Source organism: Aphelocoma coerulescens, chromosome 12 (assembly GCF_041296385.1).
Source record: "Aphelocoma coerulescens isolate FSJ_1873_10779 chromosome 12, UR_Acoe_1.0, whole genome shotgun sequence".
Taxonomy (NCBI): domain Eukaryota; kingdom Metazoa; phylum Chordata; class Aves; order Passeriformes; family Corvidae; genus Aphelocoma; species Aphelocoma coerulescens.
In genome coordinates this window covers 20,557,595-20,581,474 of record NC_091026.1, presented here as the reverse complement: position 1 = coordinate 20,581,474, position 23,880 = coordinate 20,557,595, and the positions used below count along the sequence as shown (strand labels likewise).

Below are 23,880 nucleotides of genomic sequence, written 5' to 3'. Positions count from 1 at the left end.
CACACAAGCTGGTGTTAATCTTTCTCTATTTATTTGTTTAATGCCCCAGGGAGCTGCAGAGCACATTCTTTGCTAGAGGACGAGCAATCCAATCTAAGTTATGGAGGTCTACTTTTTCAAGGCACTTTTCCCAATCAAGTACAAACAAGAGAACAGGAAAAAGGGGGAAAAAATTACAAACCCCAACATCCATTAAGTGTTCTCCCTTTGGAGATGGCTGCTTTATTTCATAACCCAATGAAAACTCTTCTACCTTAGTCACCCAGTTGAGGGAGAGGACAGGTGTCCCCTGGAATTTCCCTGCCTTTCTGGCAGGTAATTTCCCCCTAAAATTTCTGTAGTTTCCTGAAGCAAAATCTATACATTAAGAGGTACCTGAATTAGAGTATGATAACCAGACAGGAGGAAATAAATCATAGCAGGTGTTATCTCAGACTGTCTCACCAGGACACTATCAAAGGTTAGAGCTACACAACACTGGTGAGTTGGTCATTAAGGTATAAATGATACAAACCAAGATAACACTTGGTGAGTCACAGAAAACCTCCCCACGTGTGATCTTGCTAAGTCCATAAACACTACAAAACATCTCGGGCCTTAACTCGGCTGTTTGAAGCTCTGAGTTGGAAACATTTCCTTATCCAGGGAATGCTGGATAAATTGAGTAATCCACCACGTACATTATGGGCTGCCATCCTGTGATTAGTGCTCAGGGGAGGTTTCCACCCATCTCTTAATAAAAATCCAGGGTGATGCTCAAATCTTTTTCATTTTCAGTCCAGGCTTCAGCAGTTTAACTAAATAGTTTATCCTGAAAACCCCACAGTTCAGAGCCCATAAGAACCTCAGACATGGCTGGCCTCGGTTCCACTGGACATCCTCCACGAGAGCCTTTTCGTTTTCCTTTTCTAATTTATTAGCAGGAGTTCTTACGCTTGAATAAACTTAATAGAACAATTTCATTGTTCTACTGCTGGCCATGAAAGTGGATTATTGTTGTTCAGCGGCACCAGTCTCACGCAGGGGAAATGCACATTGATGGAATTCTGCTTTTATCCAAGAATCCAAAGGCTCCTGCACCCAGACAGCACATCCAGCATTGAGCCCGAGGTTTATACTCCAGTAATTGTTAAAAAGGGAGCAAAGTGGGGAAATACCTCCTACTGCACAGGGACAGCAATGAAAAAGGGTGGTAGAACAGGCTCCCTTTTTATCGTTTGCTCTTTGATTTGAGAAGCAAATTCTATTCAACATAACTCTCCTATTTTTGACTGAGTGAACATTACTTTTGTAAGGACAATAAAGACCTAGACACCAGAGCTCATCCTATGCTACCAAGAAGACTGAGCTAAATAAATACATTAAATGAATAAATGCATTACATGGGTTTATCAGAATTCAGGAGAAGTTAGGAATTTCAGCTGGACTCCCAGACAGTACCTAACAATAAAACCAGCAACACCCAACCCAAAAGAGTCTTGGAATCACAGGATCGTTGAGGCTGGAAAAGCCCTCTGAGCCCAACCATTCCCCAGCACTGCCAAAGCCACCACTGACCTGTGTCCCCAGGTGCCACATCCAGATGGGGACTCCACATTGCTCTGGGCAGCTGTGCCAGTGTTTTACAACGTTTTCCATGAAGAAATGTTTCCTAATGTCCCACTGAAACTTCCCTGGCACAGTTTGAGGCTGTTCCCTTTTGTCCCATCGCTGGTGACTTGGAGCAGAGCCCGATTCCCACCTGGCTCCACCATCCTTTGAAAGAGGAGGGCAGGACACAACCACGGCAGTGCCACACAGAGCAGCCCCTTGTGCACCTTCCCAGCCCCAGCCCCAGCTCTGGAATTCTGGATTCCAAGAGGTGCAGGAAATAACTCAGTCACGGAAGCACCAACGGTGCGTGCAGAGCGGGGTTTGAAACAGGACAACGGTGTGCAAACAAACAAGGCTGAAGTGTTGCTTTTGCTGATAAAAATGTGTCAGGATGTACTGCTCAGCAAATGAGGCTGCTTTGGGAGGTTATTAACTCAGCCTGCTCTAACAAATTCATGTCACAAGAGGCGAGTACAGAAATAGACACTTTGAGGACTCCAGAGGTGTCCCAGAGGTTCCCATGAACAGCTTTAAAGGCTTTAACCTTTCACCAATGAATGCTGCTCCTGATTCACAGCACTGAGTCCGTGGGGACAAAAACCACCCATTTTTTTTAAGCTTTACCCAGAGAATATTAAAGTGAATATTTTTTAAATCCACATTAATTACAGGCCAAAAATACTCATATAAAAATATCTCATGAAGAAGGTGAAACTGTTCTGAGGTAGAGCACATGTGAGGAACCAGTGATTCTAATTAGTTCTAAATAAAAATCTGCAGCAAACTGCAATGAATTATTTAAATTTATCTGGAAAGACAGCAAATTTTTAGGAAAAAAGAAAGTTATTTTACTCTGCATTTACTCTGCTCTCTTTTCTCAGCAACAAAGCTGTCTGATCAAAGGATTTCTCCTAACTTGCCTGTTCCACAATGCCACGGCATTTCTCAAATGAGAGCACTGAGCACACAGCAGCACACACTGCTGAGCTTCAGGAGACAGTGCTGAATAATTCACTTTAGGGAGAGAGAGATCAAATTCCAGCCTGGAATGAAAAGAGAACCATGACGCAATGCTACGTGGGCAAACTCAGGCCTACCATGGAATTTGGTTAATTCTGGGGATTAGCAAGGCCCAGTGTAGACAGAATCATGGAATGCGTTGGCTTGGAAGGACCTTAAAGCTCATCCCATCCCACCCCCTCCCAGGGCAGGGACACCTTCCACTGTCCCAGGGTGCTCAGAGCTCCATCCAAGCTAAAATTCCAACCATCAGACCACAGGAGGGAAAGGTGTTAAGTGGTGCTTCCCAAAAAATCCTGCAAATACAAAGGCTTAAAAAAGTCCCACGGCCTTGGATGTTACATCCAACAGCCACGGTGGGGACCATCACCATGGCAATCCCTGCACTGGTGCCCCAGAGCCACCCCCACACCCAGCCTGTCACCCACACTAAGAGTGACAAAGCACCCTGGATCAGGTCTCCAGGTCACAGGAGGAAGAATGAAAAATAAAAACCCTCTGTGGGGACACACGGTGGCAAAGGAGGATGAGATTCCCTTCCACAACCTCATTCCTGAGCCCGTATTTCCTGGGAATGGCCCTGAGAACACCCAGGAACTCCCCCAGAGCCCAGCCAGGGGAGGCTCTCAGCAGCCAAGGCAGTGTGAGAAGTGGCACCACTGCCTGAGCCATGTGGGGACAATGCTTTCTAATATCCCAATTAATGCACTGCACAGTCCTCTGCTAAACCTCTTTAATATTGTGAGTTGTCATCTCAAAACGTGGTGGTTTAATTGGACCTGAGGAAATCCCAGCACTACCCACAGCCATTACTTTGTCTTTCATCGGGAGCACCTCGGTGGCAGCTGATGAGGCTCATTATGCACCAGGGCTGTGATTAGAGAGCCAGAGTGGATTAGAAACAAATCCTCTCATCAATCCCAATTACCAGGCATTAATGCAAGGCGCAGAGCAGTTTTGGTGAACACCAACCCGACTTCTTGAAGAGGAAATTAAATTAGAATCTTCATTCCAAAAGTGCTAAAAAAATGGGTTACTTTAGACCATATTAAAGCTGTAGATAAGAGCCAAGTGAATATGATCCCAGCCAATTCCTGGGTTTTCTGACAGCTCTGAACTACATCTGGAGCTTGGTCCTGGGGCCAAATTGTACAATGTGCTATTCTATGAGCACTGTAGATGGATACTCCTGAATTTCATCTTCTGATCCTCTCCTGAGTGATCCACTCATGGAGAAGTAGCCAAAAAAAATTCAATTAAAAATCAATACTCAATATTCTTTTGGGGGTGTGAGCCCTGTTCTCCCCCCTCCCCTTTTTTTCACCTCCTTTTCTTTCAGATGGCCTGACCCCAATATTTAAACACCTCATTTCCACTCCCACCAGGTGGGGTGAGGGAGGGACACAGAATGGTTTTAGGGAGCACATGCAGATGAACCATGCACAAGTGAAATACACACATGCATAATACACACAGAACGTGCTTTTAAAATAGCTCTTTAAGCAAAAATTACAGGTTATTTACCTGCCCATCACAGCAGCCACCAGCAGGCAATTAAACCATTAGGGCAGAAAATGACACATAATTTCCCCAAATTCCAGAGCAGTTCCATGAAAGGTTTTGGAGCATCTGCACTGAGAGCTCCAGGAGAGCCCTGGTTCAGTGCCAGGGGTACAGAACTCTGTGCCAGGCCCTTCACTGCAATCAGGGGCTGGAAATTATCTCCATCTTAGAGGAGGTAATTGAACATGAAAACAGGATCTTAAACTGGAAGTAGGGCAAAGCACATCCCAGGCAGGCTCAGCCTGGGCTGGGCACTGACATTTTCCCAAGGAAATTGCCAGTTCATCCCTCCCTCACCTTTCAAGTGCAGCTCACAGGCTGTGCCAGACAGAAGGAAATGGATTCTTCAGTTTCCATCTTCAAACACAAGTCTTAAAAGTTACTTATGGAACCCTAAGGGTCACCCTCCAGTCAAATATTCCTCATTACAGGGGATTCTGACCTTTGCTGTCACTTTGCAATTTCTGTACTTAAATAAATCTAAACATTGTCCTAATCACTCTTTCCAACAGGAATTTTATGATTAGTTGGATAATTCTTTTAAAATATGCAATTACTCTTTCATAATGTATTCATTACTCTCTCAACACAGTATTCTTGAAACATTACAATTTCCCATTGAGAACATATTTCTGTATTCATTTCCATAAGACAGTTTTAAAAACTAGATTAATATACTTTCTTCTTCCGATATTAAAAAATCCTTTTTGATTAAATCTGAGTTAATAATTTGCAATTAATATCTCATTTGATGGGTCTAGGTTTTTTCTCCCCCCCCCCCCAATTTATCCTTACATGGTAGAAATCCTTCATCACTTAATTCAAATTCCATCTGCAAGCCTTGAAATCTGAATTGTGAACAGTTCATAATAACTATTAGCTTATAGTAATCACCTAAGTAGATACCTTATAAAATAATTTCAAACAGCAGAGGAATGGAAAAGCCTGGTAGTCAAAACAGTTGAAAAACTTAAAAATTGTCAATAAAAGCTGCTGATCAGTTAGCAACTCTTGGAATTAACCTATTTTGCTAATCTTCTAAAAAAACAAAAAACATTCAGGAGTTCACCTAAGAAGACAGCTTGGAAACTTTTTTCCCTATCCCATTTTTTCCAGTGCACAGAACACAGCAGAAGAGAAAGCAGATATATTAAAGTGAAAAGATGGAGCTGTGAGATGGGCACCCATCCAACCAGAAATCACCACTCGATTCTTGGATGGTTTTGGTTCTGAGATGGGAAACCAGGAGTGAAATTCAATTATTCCTCAAAACCTTCAGTTCCCCAGCATGCAATAAAACCCCCCCACCCCAGGATTCACAAATCTCATTCCTAAAGGATTTTCACTGGGAGCAGAACTTCCTGAACCGGTGCTTCCAGAGGATCGTGGAATCATTTGAGTTGGGATCGTTTTAAGATGGAATCCAGTCATTAACGTAACACTGCCAAGGCCACCTCCACCCAGCTTCCAAATGCCTCCAGGAACAACTCACAGAAACACCATAATTTCTACTCAAAAGTGCCTTGTTTTAATCCACTGCCCCTCGTGGTCACAGCTGGCGCTCCCAGCACCGTTCCTCTGCTGGGAGAAGGCTGCAGCACCTGGAGCAGGGGAGATCCCTGAGCTCCAGGCCAGCACTCCGAGGGAAATCACCAGAGCTGCTTCCAGCGGGGCCAAGGCTCAGTGCACCGTCGGAAGATAATTTATAAAGCTCCTATAAAGCCTCAAACTGCCAAACCCTGCACGCAGGCCAGCCCAGCTCCACTCCCAGAGCCCACCGAGACTCTGTCAACACGCTGTGAAAGGAGCCACAGCTAACAAGCAACACACTCCTGGGCAATAAAAATCAATATTCATTTAGGAATCTCTGAGACAAGTAATGCTGGAAATGCTGTCACGGAATTTATGGATAAATATCCAGGCTTTTGCTCATTAGTCCTACCTACTGCTGAACAGGGTTCTCAGCTGCCTCAATATTACTGCAATAACATCACTGTTACAATGGTGATGCTGTAAATTTTTGCCAGGATTTTCCATATATCAAAACTACGTTTTTATTGTTGGAAAATTCTAAATAACATTCAAAACTCTGCCTATTCTGAAATTCCTGTATTAACTAGACTAAAACCTTTACCCTGAGTAAAGGATGATGTCACGCTTCGGTGTTGTGAGTCTCCTGCCACACCTGAGAGTTTGCTGGACTGGAACTTTAACCTGGTGCAAAAAGAAACCCAATGGCTGCTGGAACCCATAGGAGGAAACGGGAGCTTGTGATCAGCCTCCACACGTCTGGTGTTGGGCTGGCTCCATTACTTTGTTATTTCCAGGGCAATTTGGTCATTTGGAGCTTAAGAGCTACAAAATCCTGGCCATTCCTGGGCTCTTCAGCTCCTCTCACAGACACTTCCAGCCAGCCCATGGCTTTGACTTCTCCTCTCCCACCTTCTGAGGATGCCAAGCAAATTATCCTTCGTGCCTCAGCTCAGCCACCACTGACTGCCCCAGAAAACAGCACAGAACAAGGGCAGCTGCAAAGCTGTGGGAGAGGAAATGCAAAAAAACCAGGAAAACTTGATTGTCCAGGCTCCATAAACACCACAAACACTCCTGACTGTACCTCAAGTTCCTTTCTCAGACCAGACTGTCAAAATATCCTAATCCTGGGTAATCTCCACTCACTGCCCTGCTCATCCAGCCAGCACTGAGGGGGGAAGGGACATGGAGAGAGGGGAATAGAGGCAGGATCCAGCTGCTCCATCCCAGCCAGCACATCTCAGGGACAAAGGGAACTCAGCCACACTTGGACTATTGAGGGCTCATGGGGGCTGCACCTCCTGGTGCCACAGGGCTGTCCCCACATCACCCCTGTTACACCTGCAGAGCCACACACTCCTCACATGGTGTATTTTATCCCAATCCACCCTGGAAAGTGGAAAATGACATTTTCTGAAGGCTCCACAATCTGCCACAGGGTTCTGACCATGTAACACAAGATGCACTGAGATTTGCAATGATTCTTTTTGGTCATCCAAAGTAATAATTTTAGTCAAGTATCACATAACTCCTGGAGAATTTATGGGTATCACCGCTGGGGAAACATTTCTCCACTGTCTCCTTTTCTTAAAATACAAGATGTCTGATCCAAAATTGGGGGGGAAATTATATCCTTTGCCACCTTCTGTTTTTTATGGCCTCGCTTTGATTTAGGAAAATCTCTTCACAAGTAACAGCTCTGTTTTTCAAAGCAGGGTACTTGGAAGCAACAATGTTCTGCAATACAGAAAATATATCAGAGAATTTTCATAATGCACAATAAATTGATTTGGATTTTTCAAACTGGTCAGATTTACACTCCTCTGATGACACAATGGCTAAAGAAAATCTATATTATTGCCCTTTTTAGTAACCCCATTACATCATTCCTGCTCAGAAGCAGCAGAGTGTCTGCACAAGGACGTGTCGGATCCCAGGATTTATGAGGAGAGAGGATGCAGAGGATCACAGGAGCGAGCTGTTAGCTTTTGTGTAATGTCTAATTGAAAACTCTACCAGATCCCTGTAATTTAGGAGATTCATTTTGCACAGAGTCAAAAAAGTTATTGACAAAGTGTTTATAATGCAGAACCACGAGGTGAGCAAATGTCCAGAAGTGTGGAAGAACCAAAGGGCAGCACTGGCTGCAGAGGTTGCCAGGGAGCTCAGCACCTTCCCGACTGGCAGAGGAGAATTCAGGGTCTACAACACCCGAGTTCTTGCTCAAATCTGTAGCTGTTTATTAGTTTGGGACTAACACAAATTATATTTAATCCCAAGGGAATCACCCCCATCTTCAATAAGAATTCAAGATAATTCCAAAAATAAAAGTTGATCTTTCTTTGGGGAAGTCTCCTGACTCAACTTCATTTAAACCTCAATATTTGCTGTGGGTTCAACTAATTTTTCTTAGTTTAAGAAGCAGACAAAGCCTTGTCTTAGCTGCACTTAACAATTAGATTTCTTTTTTTTTTTTTACTCCAGTGCCATATTGTGCCCTCCAGCAAGTCAAGGGAGGCTTTCCATGGTCCCTGTGTTCCTCCCAACACCATTTCCTATTACTATAAATATGTAGGCATTTTCTGAAACAACACATTTCTTTCAGAGGTTCTGTTCTAAGTGAAAACAGATAAAACTGACTGTTCTGGAAATTCCTCAAGACTTTGTGATTTTTGAGAACTGAAAATTCTGAGCAGTTTTCCAGCTGGATGATAAAATAATGAACGCAGAGACAGCTCCCCTCAAAACAGATTTTTATCTGCAGTGGAAGGTGTTGGGAAAACGAATAAATGAAGAGGAAAAAAGCTTTTAAGTCCTGGGGAATCCAGAGTTCCCCAAATCATCTCCTCAGTGGTTTGAGGGGAAAGGCCTGTGCTCCAACCAGCAGCTTTCCCTTATCCATGGCTCCCTCTCCCAACCTCTCCCTGAGTCAAAAATTCACATTTAACACAGGTTGAGCCCATAATGATCAAAGGTCCTGAAGACAAATTAACCCAAATGTCAGCGCCCCTGTCAATCTGTCCCTCCCCAGGCAGGGCAGCCGCAGCTCCAGCACAGGGAAGTTTCCATATCTCTGCTTATTTATGCACTGAACAAGAATATTTGCCCAAAGCGAGCCAGGAGCCAGAAAAACAAATTTGGGTGCACAAACTGGGGCGTGTGGGAACAAGAAATTCCAGAAGGAAGAGCAGATAGATCCATTCACCAGAAAGCAAAGGTTCAGAGTGGACATGGCTTTTATTCAAAGGAACAGAAATCCCCATAAAACAGGACAGAAAATGTTAATTCTTTGAGTAAAACCTAACTATTTCTCCAATATGCAAAAGACAGCTGTGATTTGTGCCACAATGTGGAGAGTCAGCGATAGGGATTACAACTCCAGCAGTTATACACTCACTTTTAATGATCAAAGAGAGAATTTGGCCATCTCCTCACAAGTCCCATTGCTGCTAACTTGTCCCATCACAGCCTGACTCTGTTTTCAGTGACTTCTCAATTCTTTCTTCTCATCTTCCCAAGGCAAATCTGCATTCTGCAGTGTGTGCCCATTCAGTATCTGCTCTAAACACAAATATTTTCTACTTCATGGGAATTACCTGAACCCTCAGAGCCAGCTGTGCCACCACAAGTACAAAAACACCCGTGCAGGTGCTGTTCAGATCCCAAAGCCTGCAGGAAAGCTGTGCTGGGCCAGAATGGATTCACCTGGAGAGCCTCACACCCCCCCTGTTTAACACAAGGCTTGGAACCCCGTTTGACCAGGCTGATACACATTAATAAATATGGTGATGGGCCAGCTGATCAGCAATGACATCCAAGCGTTCAGGATGGGAAATCCTGGAAGGTTTGACTGCTGTGGGAGGGCCTTGGAGGAGCCAAACACAGCACTGGATGTGCTAATTGCTGCTCCTCCTGTCAGCCAGGTACCAGCAGCAGCCCTTGGTGCCTTTCATTCAAGGGCTTACCCTCAATTTCTGGTTGAGGCAGAAATTTAAAGTTCTACTGACTGCCATCCCCATCACTGAAGTGTTTTACAGGCCTTGACTTTTCTCTCCCTGCTTTTATAACCCCGGGTGTTGCTTTCCCACAGAGCCACACAGCCCTGTGTGGCCTGAGCCAATAAATCTTCATTACTGAGACTGATACTCAACTACAAGCACCTTCCAAGGAGAAAAAAAACCCCTTACTCCCACTGAAGGAAAGGATGGCTGGCAGAGCATGATTTAAGGTAATGAGCAAGATTAAGAACCACAATTAGACAATAGAATATTAAAGGTGAAAAACTGCCAGGCAGCAAATAAACCCATGGCTGAAGCAGAACAGATCCTCCTGAGTCACAGGCCAAGGGACTCCTTCACAAGTCTGTCATGGAGAATAATCGCAGCAAAATCCCTTTCAGGGTTGAGGTGACACCTTTGCAGATGCAAGATGAGCAGATTTCCACCTCTCTGAGGAGGGAGCTGGTGGCACTGAGCACTCAGGGAGTGACTGAGCAGCACCGTTTGCAAATAAAAAGAGAAATGCAAGATGTTTACAGAACAGGTGAGCTCTTATCCCATGGGCTGGGAAGGAGCAGACAGAAAACGTGTTGGTAACACTCCAGGGGACAGTCCTGGAGCCTGAGCCAGGCTTAGCTGGTCCTTGGGCTGGAGACCAGAGCAGGGTCTGGCCCAGGAGGGAACAGGAGACCACACAGGAGGAACTAAACCTTTGTTAAATGCTTAATGTAGGTGCTGGTTTACACCTTTTCCAGAAGGCAAGAAACCAAAGCTGCTTGGGATACTGGAAGAGCTCTTCTCTTTTGTAAACATCCTGCATTTCTCTTTTCCAACCCTTACAGTTCTATCATTCCAGCCCAGAAGCTCCTGTGCTCTTACAGACTTCACACATCCCTGAAAAGGCCCACCCCAAATGCAGAACCCTCTCCCCACCCAGCACAAACCCTGCAGTCACCAGGTTAGCAGCAGCAATCAGCAGAAATGAGATTTTCCTCAAATCCAATTAGAATATTCCTCTCCAAACCCAAGTAATCCAATTCAAACCCCACAATGCCAAGCCACAGAGTGACTCAGTTTTACTGCTCTGTGTGGAGACACAAAAACCTGTCTGCAGCTCAGTGAAAGATGCTGCTCTTTGGAGGCAACAACAAGAATTTCTGTTAAATACCAGGAACTCAGAAGTAAAAGAAGAGGAAACCAAGCATGCTTTACATAGAATGGGAATTTGCAATTAAAAAAGTTAAATCCTATTACACATCATTTTTTCCAATAGGCAGAAACACAAAGAACTCAATTTTCAATCTCGTGTATAATTTTGTACATCTTTGCTCAAGACAGATGAATTGCAGTGTATACAAGGATTGCATGGATGATCAAGAAGTGGGAACAGAGGATGAGATTAAAACAAAATTGCTTATTTAGCCTAGGAAATTAGCTGGATCTTGTGCCAGTAAATAAATAAGGAAGAGGGAAGAAACAGTTCTACTGTAAGACAAAGTTACACAAAGGAAAAAGGGAACTGGCTGAGAACCAAGGGTGAAAACTCAAGGTTTTTAACAATGGCAAAAATTAAGTCCTGGAGTAAACATCACAGTGTGGGGAGGAGGAAGGGAGTGAAGAAGTTCTGTGACCAGGCCCATTGGTCACCCCCCTTGCTTCACTCCTGCATTTCTGCTGTCTGCACACACAGAATCTCTGCAAACCTGGACGATTATGGCCTTTTAATGCCTCCCCTGGAACTCCTTGTTTGCTCCTGGAGGTGGGTGCAGAGACAGACACACAAACACAGCCCAGCCCAGGCAGGTGAAATGCTGAAACCAGAAAACAGCCCACGAATTAAAAAGGCTTTGATAAAATGTGTCATATCTGGAAAAACCCAGCCCTAAAAGGCAGGAACACCTGGTAGCAGGGATCAGATAAACAGCCCCAGCCAGGAGCAGGCGATGCTCAGACCCAGTGGGGTGCAGTTTAACAAATTCTGATCCTGCTAAAGCAGCCCCCGGCCAGGGAGCCCTGCTCTCCTCAGGATGTGCAAACCAATCTTTCTATACTGGGTTAATTAAAATAAAAGTCACTGTGACAAGACTCTGAGTCAGCCAGGGCACAGAGATAAAACTTTATAGAAAGACATCAAAGACATTCCTGTCTCTTCTGTTACGACAGAAAACCACCACAACAGAACTCTCCAAAGAGGAAAAAATGCACTCTACTAAGATAAAATATATTTAAAGCATATAAACAAACCTGCCTGCTTGTTATCTTCATTCTGGTCACGCTGTCTGCTCATTCCAGCAGCCTCCAGAGACCCAGGAAAGTCTCTTTTGTGACCTCGGGGTGTTGGCCAGAACCCTCCTCACTGCAGAGAGATCCCAAACTCCAGCTGAGCATCCCTGGGCTGCCCCACCCTCCTCCCAGGTGAGCAGACCCCAGCCCCACCTCTCAGCCCCGCCAGCCCCTGATTTGCCACCCAACAGCTGCAGAATAAATGGTGCTAAAGCCACGAACAGCTGCAGGGTAAGTGGTGATAGAGCAATAAACTCAGTAAGCACCGTGTCACAGAGATGTGCAACCCACAGAGAAAGGGCTGCCTCGGGGGCTGCGGGAACTCCTGGCGTTCACAGACAGAAATAAACAATAAAATAACACTTTATTTACAAAATAATCAAAAACAGCTGTGCAGAAACATTCCATAAAGGGAGCAGAGCTGAACCTTACAGATTATAGAGCTTCCCATGTGATTCTGGGATGAATTAAGGATCTTTCCAGTCCTTAACACACCAAAGGCAGACACGAGCTGTGCCCAGGCAGGGGACGTGTGTGTCCCTCAGCTCTCTGGGCACTCCAAGGTGTGAGCACTCAGCCACCTCATAAAACCTCTCCAGTTCCAGAGCCACAGGGCTTGAAATGCCTCTGTTGCTGCTTTTTAGAAGCCAGCAAGTACTGACTGGGGTCCAGACTGGTTTCAGGTGTGATAAAGCAGAGATGCAAACCAGAAATTTGTATGGCTTCATATTAATCGAGCTGGGCAGAAACCCTGAGAGTTTTCTTACACATAAAAAACCCCACAGAATTCACATTTATCTCTATGAGATAAATATGAGATATTTGCTTTACTGCCTTCCTCTCCTTTCCTGCTGTAACTGCAGCATCCCATGGTTTAATTACTGCTAAAATTTTTAGTTTACAACTGACTTTTCCAAAGCCCCACAAGAATCCTCTCTGCACAACAGCAAAGAATTCTGGGGTTCACTGGGGCTTTTCTGTGTTACAGGGATGGAAATGAAGACTTTTAGGACACTCCTGCAAATATCCTTTATAGCTACTGTGGGGTTAACTTGAAGCTCTGACAAGAATTTCCACAGGCTGGGAAATGCTGTGATGGGAACTGAGCCTGAATTCCCAGGTGGTCCCGGCTCATCTGCATCTCTCCCAGAGATCTCTCAACTGACACCTTGAAAAATGATGATGATCTGCTACAACTTGCCTTAATTAATTGAACTGTTCGGCCCCCTCCTCCTCCACATGAAACACCTGATGTGCAGAGTCAGTAACGGAGTAATTACAGTGGGAGAGCAGGGACACGGAGGCAGAGGGCAGGAAAACACAAGAGAGCGATTTTTGTTAAAAAAAAATCAGTCATCCCTAGCAGAGAGCCCTGGATAAATTTAACACATAAACCCCGTTTTTGCTGTGTCCAATAAACCAGCATTTGAATAGAAATTGTTCATAAAATAGAGCAATATTCTGCAGTATCACTTCAATGGCTTTCCACTGTCAGAGGGCAGGGTTAGATGGGATATTGGGAAGGAATTGTTCCCTGGGAGGGTGAGCAGGCTCTGCCAGTGTCCAAGGCTAGGCTGGAATGGGCTTGGAGCAGCCTGGGACAGTGGGAGGTGTCCCTGCCCATGGCAGGGGGTGGCACTGGATGGGCTTCAAGGTCCCTCCCAACCCAACCCACTCCAGGATTCTGTGACATCAAGGCTTCAGTACAGAACTGCACTGATACTTTTTCCTCTTCTCCCCACACACGCTGAACTGGGATATAAAATCATGCTCAGAAATACAAAATTCCAGGGGAGTCCAAGCAGATCTCTCATTTCTGCCTCAGGATACAGGACTTTGTGATCCCCCTGAAGACTTCCAGTTTATAGAGTCCAAATTAACCTTCCAGGATGCAAATGCTTGGAATTGTAACCTAAACAGTTCGGAGCCACTGGAAGCATCCTGCTTTTAATTAAGGCCCTGTGCGTGCAGCCAGGCCTGCTGCAGGCACAGGTGAGGCTGTTAATGATGTCGTGCAGGGAGCAGAGCTCCACACTCCCCGGGAATGATTTATGAACTCCGGCCACACAAAATCCTCTCCCAGCTCCAGCACGCTGAGACAAAGGAGGTAATTACTGTGCCCAAAGCACTTCAGCCTCGTTTGTGCTCTGGACACCAGGAGCACGGCACAGGCCCTAAATCACAGCGTTGTTATTTAGTCCACAGCAGCCTTTGCAGGGGAGATTCCTGTGTCATACTTTGCTCACAGCTCCTTTGGGGCCAAATGTAATGTAACAGATGATTCCTGCACTGAGGAGATTCCATACATAACAAACTTGCTGCTACAGGAGAATTCACTGCTCTTTCAGGCTCCAGCAGCAGTTCTCATGGCTCTCCCTGTGCTTGTAGAACACGAATTACAGAAAAAAATCAGCTGAAGCGCTGGGTTCAGTGCTGTGTACAATTAATTTATCAGTGCTCCTAACACTCACATCTTTCTTTGTACTGTTCTCAGCTCTGGAACATCTTGATATGCCTGAAGTGAATATGAAATAATGTCTTCTAGATAACCTGCATTTATTTAAATTTCTGTCTCCCTCTCCCTCCCTTTTGTCTGTCACCTTTCCCAAGCAAACAGATAAAACACGAATGTGCCAGGGAATAAAATCCCAGCAGCAGGATCTGCTCAGGAGAGGCCTGATGTGTGACTGCCCATCACAGTGACTGCCCATCACAGTGACTGCTCACTGTGCCAGGTGTGTACATCACTCCCCGGAGTCTGCATCTCTCCCAAACCGACAGGTATAGACAAACACCTCAAAGGGGGAGGAAAGCTGCAGTTTTAAGGTGAAGCACTGGCAGAAGCCTTGGGACTGGTGTCACTTGGTGCCTCTTCGCAGGGCTGGAGCAGAGGGAAATGAGAGGCAATCACAGCATGAGAGGCTTCAAGGGATCCTTTCTCCAGGAGCTTAAAAGCTGAGCCTAAAAGCCTCGCCTGAATGAGGCTGAGAGCTGGCACAGCACCTTCCCTGCTCACGCGTGACTCCTGTTCCCTCGGCCGGGTTAGCCCCCGTGCTGGGGATCGCAGTGCCACGGCAGTGCCATCCCAGCGGGAGCGGGGCAGAGCACCCTGGCACCCACCCCGGCTCCGGGCACGCACAGCCGGAGCCTGGCCCCTGAAATTCAGCAGCGATTCGCTGCGATCCGGCTCTCCCGGGGGGAACGTCAATGTGCATTTCCCTGAGCTGTGGAGGTTTAAATACCAGGGTAATTCGAGCGGTCTGCAGGTGAGGGGATGAGCAGTGCCCAGCTGATCCCGTGTTTACCCAGGCGCAGCATCCCTCAGCTCTTCTGTTTACCGCCACCTTGGCCGACCCTCTTTGTTTGCTCATCCAAAGCAGCCGTGTGGGAGAGGTTCGGCGTGGCCCAGCCCTGCCCTGGACACCGCAGGTCACCTTCCCTGCCTGTCCAACAGGCTCCACTGAAGGTAATTAGACATAAGGAGCTCTCTTCCCTTTTTTCAGAGAACATCATTTGCTGCTTGATGAGCTGTGGACATCACTCCAGAGGCCATAAACAGGGGAGGTGGTGAAATCCGGTAGAGGAAATGGGTGTAAAACACAGGGAAATGAGAGCAGGTTACATAAGATTAAAAATAAGAGGGTTCTAAGAAGATAGAGAGTGCCTTTTTTTTTCCCAAGTGGGGTTATATTAACTACTAAAGCATGAGAGCACCACAAGTTCTCTGTTTTATTCAAATTAACAAGAATAAAAATCTGTCCTGATAAATTCATCTCTCAGATGCTGGAAATTCATCACAACACACCATTAACCTCCCATTTTGTCTTTCTTATCATAGAATAGAATCCCAGACTGGTTTGGGTTGGGAGGGATCTTAAAGCCCACCCAGTGCCACCCCCTGCCATGGCAGGGACACCTCCCACTGTCCCAGGCTGCTCCAAGCCCCAGTGCCCAGCCTGGCCTTGGGCTCTGCCAGGGATCCAGGGGCAGCCCCAGCTGCTCTGGGCACCCTGTGCCAGGGCCTGCCCACCCTCGTGATAAAAGATTTTTTCCTAATATCCCATTTAAACCTACTCCTGGCAGTTTGAAGCCATTCCCCCTTTGACTTGTCAAAATGTATTCTTCTCTCTGAAGAATTACCAGAGAGATTTTGATTTTATACCCAGTGGGTGTGAGGATGTTTATGTGGGCAGAAGTTGACCAAAGGCAAACTGAGCAACAGATGCAGAAAACAAAAGTGAAAGTGCACCTGGAACACACTGAACTCTCAGGAGAAGAGTCTGTGGCAGCTCTTTAAATGTTGTAGAACCACATGGGATCACTTGGGATCAGCTGCTGGTGGGGTTTGTAACCTCCCATCAGTGAAGAACTCGAGGGTGGCATTGCTCTGGAAATTCCTCTCTGTGCACTCCTGGTGGTTTATTCCTTTATTTTCCAGTGTGAACCCCATCCTGGGAATCTGTATGACAGTGTTACTGGGCAGCAGCAAATTGGTTCTATTAATCTAATTTTATTTTGAGCTCCTGAGAACTGTATTGTGCTGGAATAGGTCACCTTGCCCTAATCAATACTGATCAGCTGCCAGGCTCTTGGAGAACACAGCACTTGACTCTTACTCAAGCCTTACTCCTTCTGCCTGCATGGGGCTTTGCTCTCTGTTCCTTTTCAAGAGGACAAGAAGCTCAAAAACCCAGGTTATAATTTATTTTCATCTCTAATTCAAGCACAACTGGTGCAAATCCCCAGCAAATAATGGGCAGCCCTAGCAAAGGCACTCAGTGCTCAGAAATAAGAGCTGATACCAAACTCTGCATTGATAGAAGCAGAGTGTCTGCTACCTTGATGTTGCATTTATAAATTAAATATCTTCATATAATTAGGTTTCCCCTCCTCATTAAACTCCAGCCTGTTTTTTTCTGCTTTTATTATTTCTGCTTGGCATTGAGCTGGGACTGGGCACAACTTTAGGGTGATGGGTTACCAGTGTCACTCAAGGGATGCAGCAGAGAGCAGAGGTACCGAAGGAGTGCAGTACCTCCTGTCCTGCGAGCTCTTGTCACCAGCATTTACTGTTCAAGGCCTTTGTTCTTCTGTCCACGCAGGAAATAACATTCCCCAGTGCCCTTCCAAAATCTTCTGTGTACTTTGCTCTCCTCTGAGCTGTTTTAATGCCCATGCACCCCTGCAGCTCCTGCCCCCTTTGTTATCCCGGGACTGTAACCAATGCTGTCCAGGAAAGCAGAACCAGAGCAAACAATTGGTGAAAAAATATTTGGTAGATTGCTCTGCTCTCCTCTTCCCCTCTTTCCAGCAGGGGAATTAGTCACCTTTTCTTTGCAAAATAATGGTTTTATAACAGAATCCCAGGATGGTTTGGGGCAGAAGGGACTTTGAGGCCCACTCCAGACACTTCCCACTGTCATGAACCACAAATCTCATTCACCAGCACCAAAATGTGCAGGGAAGAGAATTCCCATCCCTGCCCAAAGCCCTGGGTGCTGACACAGAGCAGGATTTGGCTGCACCCCCACAGCTGATCCATGTGGAGTCCAGCCAAGGGGGCAGCTCTTGCCTGGGCTTTTATACGGATTTTTGCTCACACAGGCAAGAATTATGTTTATTAATAGAACAAAGTAAGTAACCAAGTGTTCCCAATATGTCCAGGACAACCAGGAATGTGGAGACACCAGGACAACTGCTATCTGCAGCTGAGTCAGGTGGATTAAACTCAGGAGTGAGGTGCAAGTTATGCAAGCAGCCTTTCCTAGAATTAGGGAATATCCTGAGTGGGAAGGTATTACAGCTGGTGATGGGTCAGTGGCTCTGACCCAGGAAGAGGTGACCGGTCCGGGGAGATGGTCCCGAAAGGAATCGCCTTCCCGAGGCCCGGTGTCTTCCCTCAGCTGCTGGCAGAGGGGCCCTTGCAGAGGCTGTCAGCTCTTTAGTGATTATCAGCTCGTGATTCCAGCTCAGCTCTGCAGGGCACCCCCAGGCCAAACCAGACCAGAGAGAGAGATGAAGGTTTGTGTGGCTGGTTCCTCATGGAAGGAGCTTTATTGTGGGTCCCCTCCGGCGAAGGGGGAAGCCAGGGACGAGAGCTCTCTCTGAGTCCCACAGGGGCAGAGGGCTTAGCTTTTATAGGGACACAGGGGATGGGTACAGACCAATGGGTTACAAAGGATCTGCAGAGGGTCTCCTAAAGGATTGTGGGTCTGTCTTTTCTCGCCATGACCAAAGAAGTGGTTGCCTTTCCAGGGAATCCTGCTGGGCGATTTCAAAATCTCTTACCTCAGCAGAGATCCCTCCAGGACAGGGGCTGGGCATACCCCACAGGAAGGGACCCACAGGGATCAGAATCCAACCCCCCAACAATCCCACCGTGTCCTGAGGCATTGTCCAAGTTCTCCTGGAGCTCGGGCAGGTTTGGAGCCATGATCACACTCTACAATCAATGAGAATTTATTACCTGAGTGCCCAACTCTGCCTTTGTTTCTGGGGTTGGCATCTCCCCCCAGGCCTGATCCTCACGTGCACTGAAAGCACACGTCCTTTCTGCTGCTTGCTGGGAGACATGTCAGGAAGTGTTTTACTTGGAAACACTCGGAGAACATATTGGAAAACCAGAAAACATAAGGAAAAGCCTGCTCTTGCCAAGAGATTTTCCTTTTCCATCCCACTGCAGAGCGACACCCCCCGCCCTCGGCAGCGATGGCAGATGAGTGAAGAACTTTGGGGTTTGCACAGTCCGAGTGCCACAGCAGCTCCTGACTGTGGGATTCACAAAGAAATGGGTTCCCTGCTCGAAGTCTTTAACACCCATGTCAAAAGTAAAATCCAAATATTCCTATTTTTGTGGACTTCTTAAAAATAAAAAAATAAAAACTCTTTCAGAAGCCTAAAGCTGAAACCAACTCCCAGCTTCAGCTCCCTGCCCCTTGGACTGCAGTAATTTCATATAAATACTGCAAAGGAAGATTTGTTACTACCCCTCATCACTCAGCACCTGCAAGTTTATTCCAAATCCCAAAATACTCTGGAATGTGAGCTGGGTCCTGCAGGAGAGCAGCAGGGAAGTGGGCACTGTCCCCACCTCCAGGGACCAGGCTGGGGCTGCATTTCCCTCCGGGAGCAGGGTCTAAAATCCCAGAATCCCAGAATCCCAGAGTGGTTTGGGCTGGAAGGGCCCTTACAGCCCATCTCATTCCAACCCCATGCCATGGACACCTTCCAGGTCCATCTCCCAGAGAGGACTGGAATGGAAAAGTTTCCATCCATTCTCAGGCAATATTGCAGCACTTTTCAAGCAAAACTCAGCTGATGTTGCTGCTGTCACATGAAAAACAGTTTGAACTCCTTGTGCCTCTTAGGCAGAATAATCGGTGTTTTAAAACTGGCAAAGGAAACAGAGCCATGGAGAGATGGGAGGGAAGGGATGTGGGAGCTGGAGAACAGGAGCACAGCATTAATTACACACAGCCTGACAGGTGGAGGAGAAAATTCTACACTGCTCAAAAGGTAAAGATTTAAGAGATGATGGAAAGCAGGGAAAAGTGGTAATTTCTTTGAGCTGTTTAAAGAGTTTACCAACCTCTTACCAGAGCTCCGAGTGTCAAAAAGAGATGGAAAACAACCCAGGACAAGAGGGAAATCTAGAAAATGCACAGAAATGAAATTCAGGAGAACAGGAACAGACAAAAGGGAAAAAATAAGAGTGTGAAGGGAACTTGAAACTATTTTAGAGGTCAAAATCAAATGGAAATCCTTGAGATTCCAAGGAAAAGATCTCCACAGCTGGAGATACTCTGGCCCTCAACTGCCAGGGAGGGCTTAAGTACAAAAAACACCTGTGACAATTTCAACCCAATATTTTCATTTAAAAATCCAACATGCACAAGCCAATGTTGTTTGTGGGAAAGGGCTGATGCAAAAAGTCCTGAACTGGAAGAACACAAAGCTGAAAAATTCATTTCATTCCAAAATATAAAGAAAGGAAGTTAAAATTCAGAGCTGATACAGATCAAAGTGCCTTGAAATGCCCAGCAAATTGAGCCTATTGCTTGCAGGAAAAGCAGCAATAAAGCCTCAGTTTGGGGAGGGAAAGTTTCTGAAGTGTTTTGCAGGACAGGAAAACAATTTCACTCAGATGCTCCTGAGGGAAGGCAGGGGAGAACTGGATATTCAATTTATAAAAGCAAGAAGAGAACACATTGCAATGTTACCTTTGGCTATGACAGAAATGGGAACAGGGCCAGGTACAGAGGAGCAGCTCCCAAACACGCTCCCATTTTTTATGAGTGGCGTGGAAAGAGCTTCATTCAGTCCCTCCTGCCACTCAAAGCCCTCTGCATCAGTAGTTAAATGCCAAGGTCCAAAAGAAAGGGTATGGAACGTGAAATGTGGTAAATTAAAAACCTCCCACAGCGAGTGATCAGGGAATCCCAAATGGGTTGGGTTGGGAAGGACCCTAAAGCCCATCCAGTGCCACCCCTGCCATGGCAGGGACACCTCCCACTGTCCCAGGCTGCTCCAAGCCCCAATGTCCAGCCTGGCCTTGGGCACTGCCAGGGATCCAAGGGCAGCCTCAGTTGCCTTGGATAACCTTATTTCCCCAATATTTTGACTAAAATCCCCTGTTCAGGCTGCATTTGTCCCAAACTGGCGAGGCAGTGCTGAAAGGCTTCACTCTGAGCAGGGAAATGAATTCACACAAACATCCATCACAGAGACTGGAGAGAGAGTTACCACTGGTATTTTGGGAAAGGGAACTGCTAAATGACTCAGGGTGGAGAAGGGCTATAAAAAGCAATCAAAAAGACTGTGCAGGGATCCCTGGATAGTTTAAAACAAATATTTTAACTCCACTCTATTTTGAAAGTATCTTAAAATAATGTGAGAGTGGGTATTTTTATGGTGAAAGCAACGGCACATCCTGCTAATCCAAGTTATTTGTATGCAGACAGAATGCCAATCTTGCGCATTATGGATTTGGAAATGTCCTTCCAGCTCTGGTTTATTTAACTCCTTCTGTACTCCCTAAAGAAGATCCAGAACACATCCACTGTGCTTTGGTCCCAGAGTTATTCCTGCCTTTCAGCCTGGTGTTTCAGTCACACAGTGGCAGGAATAGTCACCGTCTCCCAGGCCTGATGGAGAGGATTATCAGCATTTAAGCGCTCCACATCTACAAGGAACCGCTGGGAAAAGCTCTAAATAAACCAGAAAAACTCTGGAAAAACCGGAATTTGGGCAAACTCCAATGCCAGGCAAATACACCCCAGCTGCAAAAGGAGCAGAGGGGGAGCTTGAATGGCAACAGCAAAGAATGGAAAAGAATTTAATCCCAGGGATGGCGATCCCAGCACATCAGTGTTCCTGCTTTCCTCTTGTCACCTTGGGAGGAGCTGGCAGGGGAGGGATCCTTCCCACCTGAGCTCAGGGTTCCATCCAGATTCCTCCTGGAATGTTTTACTGCATCCCCATGTGCTTTCCCAGCTATTTGAATTTCTGTTTGATATAAAATCTCCTCTTGATTTCCTGCTCCTCTCTCCTGTTTTTCCGTATCCACTGAATCTGTATGCGAGGCCCGACGCGCTCCAGGCTCTTCCTGAACAGATGAGAGACAGGAAAGTTCTTTGCTGCTCTCCAGATTTCTCATGGACAAGCAGCACTTTTGGCATTACAAAAGGGACCATATAGATTGTGAAAAAGGGGAATTAAATACAGCTTGGAAATTGGATAAATGAGCCTTGTTTTACCAGGGCAAGATTTTAAGCAGAGGAAAAGAAAAGTGAACTGGATGAGCGTTGTGAAAATTCAGCAGGAACAAATCATATGTACCAGAAGGAGAACAGAAGGATTAAACTGTGTTTCTTCACCAAAGGGTTGTCCAGGCTGCCCAGGGCTTTGTCCCCATCCCTGCAGGGGTTTCAAAGCCCTGTGGATGTGGCACTTGGGGACATGGGGCAGTGGTGGCCTTGGCAGGGCTGGTTGGACTCTAATCTTAGAGGCCCTTTCCACCCTAATTGATACAATATTTTGATTTCTTTGTTTGTTTGCATAAGATTCATCCTATGACATATAGAAGAAACAATTCTAATTCTTCTCTTTTTTCCCCTGGTTGGCATGAAGAGATCCCCAGCATTTTCAGAAAAAAACCCATCCAAATCATTCCCAAGGAAGATCATTCCATCAAGTGGGGTTGATTTTTACATGTGAGTGAGGGTTCAGAGGCACCTACACCTCAGTACGCACCAAACTTGTATTTTATCAGCACAATATATTCAGCACTGGTACTGGAATATTGAATAAAACATTCTTGAAACGAAAAGCTTTGTGGAAACATCTCTGTTTGCTCTCAGGTACCATCAGAGGTGAATGACAGGGCGGTGTTTGTCTGTTCCAGTCTTAAAAATTGAAACAAAGAGCAGTTGCAAAGAAATTTAGGGAAAAATGTCCAATCTGCCCACACATGACTTGAATTCCATGAATGGATCTGTCTCTTGCAGCAGGCACGAGGCGATCAGCCTTACATAAATGCCCTACATCATCCGAGTAGTCACTTTCTGATCTTCCAAATCCAACAGAATTATTTATAGCTTGCCATGAAATATTCATGGAAAAGTGTCCATTGCCTGAAATTTCTGCTAAAGAGTAATTTAACTTGGGTTTTTGCATTTCTTGCTATCAGAATAATTTAGGTCAGGCAAGAACCAACAATATCATTTGCCTACAAAGCCCTTGTGATGAGCATTACAAAGCCTTTAGGTTTGGAGTAGGTATTTTGTAATAACTGCGGTGAACAATGAGCCCAATCCAGCTCAAGTCAATTATTGGCCCAATATTTCCATTTATTTCAGCCTGATGAAGCCTTAGAAGCATTTTTAATTAGCACAGCTAATTGTCCCCGTATCCAAAGCACTGTTACACAGCATCAGATCAGGCAGCAGCAAATCTGCATTTCCTGGGGCCAGGAATAAACCAAACCCACCCTGCCACATCCCCTCCCAGGGCCTGCAGCCTGCATCAAAATCCCCTTCTGGTTTGAAACTCCTCAAATAACGACTCCAAAGGCACAAGAGCAGTGTGACTCCTGCTTTGGGGCTGAATGCAGCCAATGCTGGCAGTGAAAATTGGTGGTGTAACCTCAAGCGTTGTTGAACAGGGGCCAAATAACTTCATCTTTGTGCTGACATATATTTCACATTAGCACTGAATAAATCCCCATGCTAAATAAATATTCCTTTTTCTACATCTTTAATATTTTATAGATTTTTTTTTATTAATATGCACATCTTTACCTGCAGATAATAAATATGCAAAAGTCCTGAAGCAATAGAAGGGGGGAATGTTAAAGTCCAATACAATAAATATATATATGTGTGCGTAAATGAAAGCTGCATATCCAGATATATATTCATTTGTGTCCTACAAGGAATTCTTTTCTCCACAGGCTTTGAAGTGCCATTTTCACTCAAAGGAGTTGAGATTTTATGGCCACCAGATGTCATAAAAACATCTCCATTGCCACTGGAGCGGGAGCTGCTCCCACCCCTCACTCCAGGCTCTGCTTTGAGCCGCTCTCCTCCTGGACAGGGAGAGCTCTGTGGATAATGGAGTCACTCAGGCTGGGAGGAACAAGGAGTGGAAGTGTCTCCCAGCATGGGAGGCTGTCCAGCACCTCGGTGTCCCCATGTGGGCCCAGCCTGTCGCAGCTGAGCTGGGGCTGGCACAGGGACAGGAGCTGCTCCCTCTCTGCTGGGGTTTGGCCAAGCCACTTCTGGTGCTGGTCCCCTCTCCAGCTGCTGACAGCCCTGGAGATCAGCCCACGTGTGTCTGACCCCGGCCTGGGCAGCTCCAAGGCCACCCTGACCCTCCTTGTCCTGCCGTGGTC

The 23,880-nt window shown here is 46.0% G+C and overlaps 1 long non-coding RNA gene across 7 annotated transcripts in view; it reads right to left on the bottom strand.

Annotated features, from left to right (window-relative positions):
• Positions 1-12,222, bottom strand: part of LOC138117701 (uncharacterized) — a 52,745-nt gene extending 40,523 nt beyond the window's left edge. For 5 of the 7 annotated variants that reach the window (XR_011154809.1, XR_011154808.1, XR_011154810.1 and 2 more), the window contains exon 1: positions 11,956-12,119. This is a non-coding gene — a long non-coding RNA (uncharacterized lncRNA). Of the gene's footprint in view, positions 1-11,951; positions 12,120-12,143 lie in introns of those variants that run through there. The other 2 variants (XR_011154807.1, XR_011154806.1) reach the window with 2 other exon arrangements.
• Between the last annotated feature and the right edge of the window lie 11,658 nt (positions 12,223-23,880).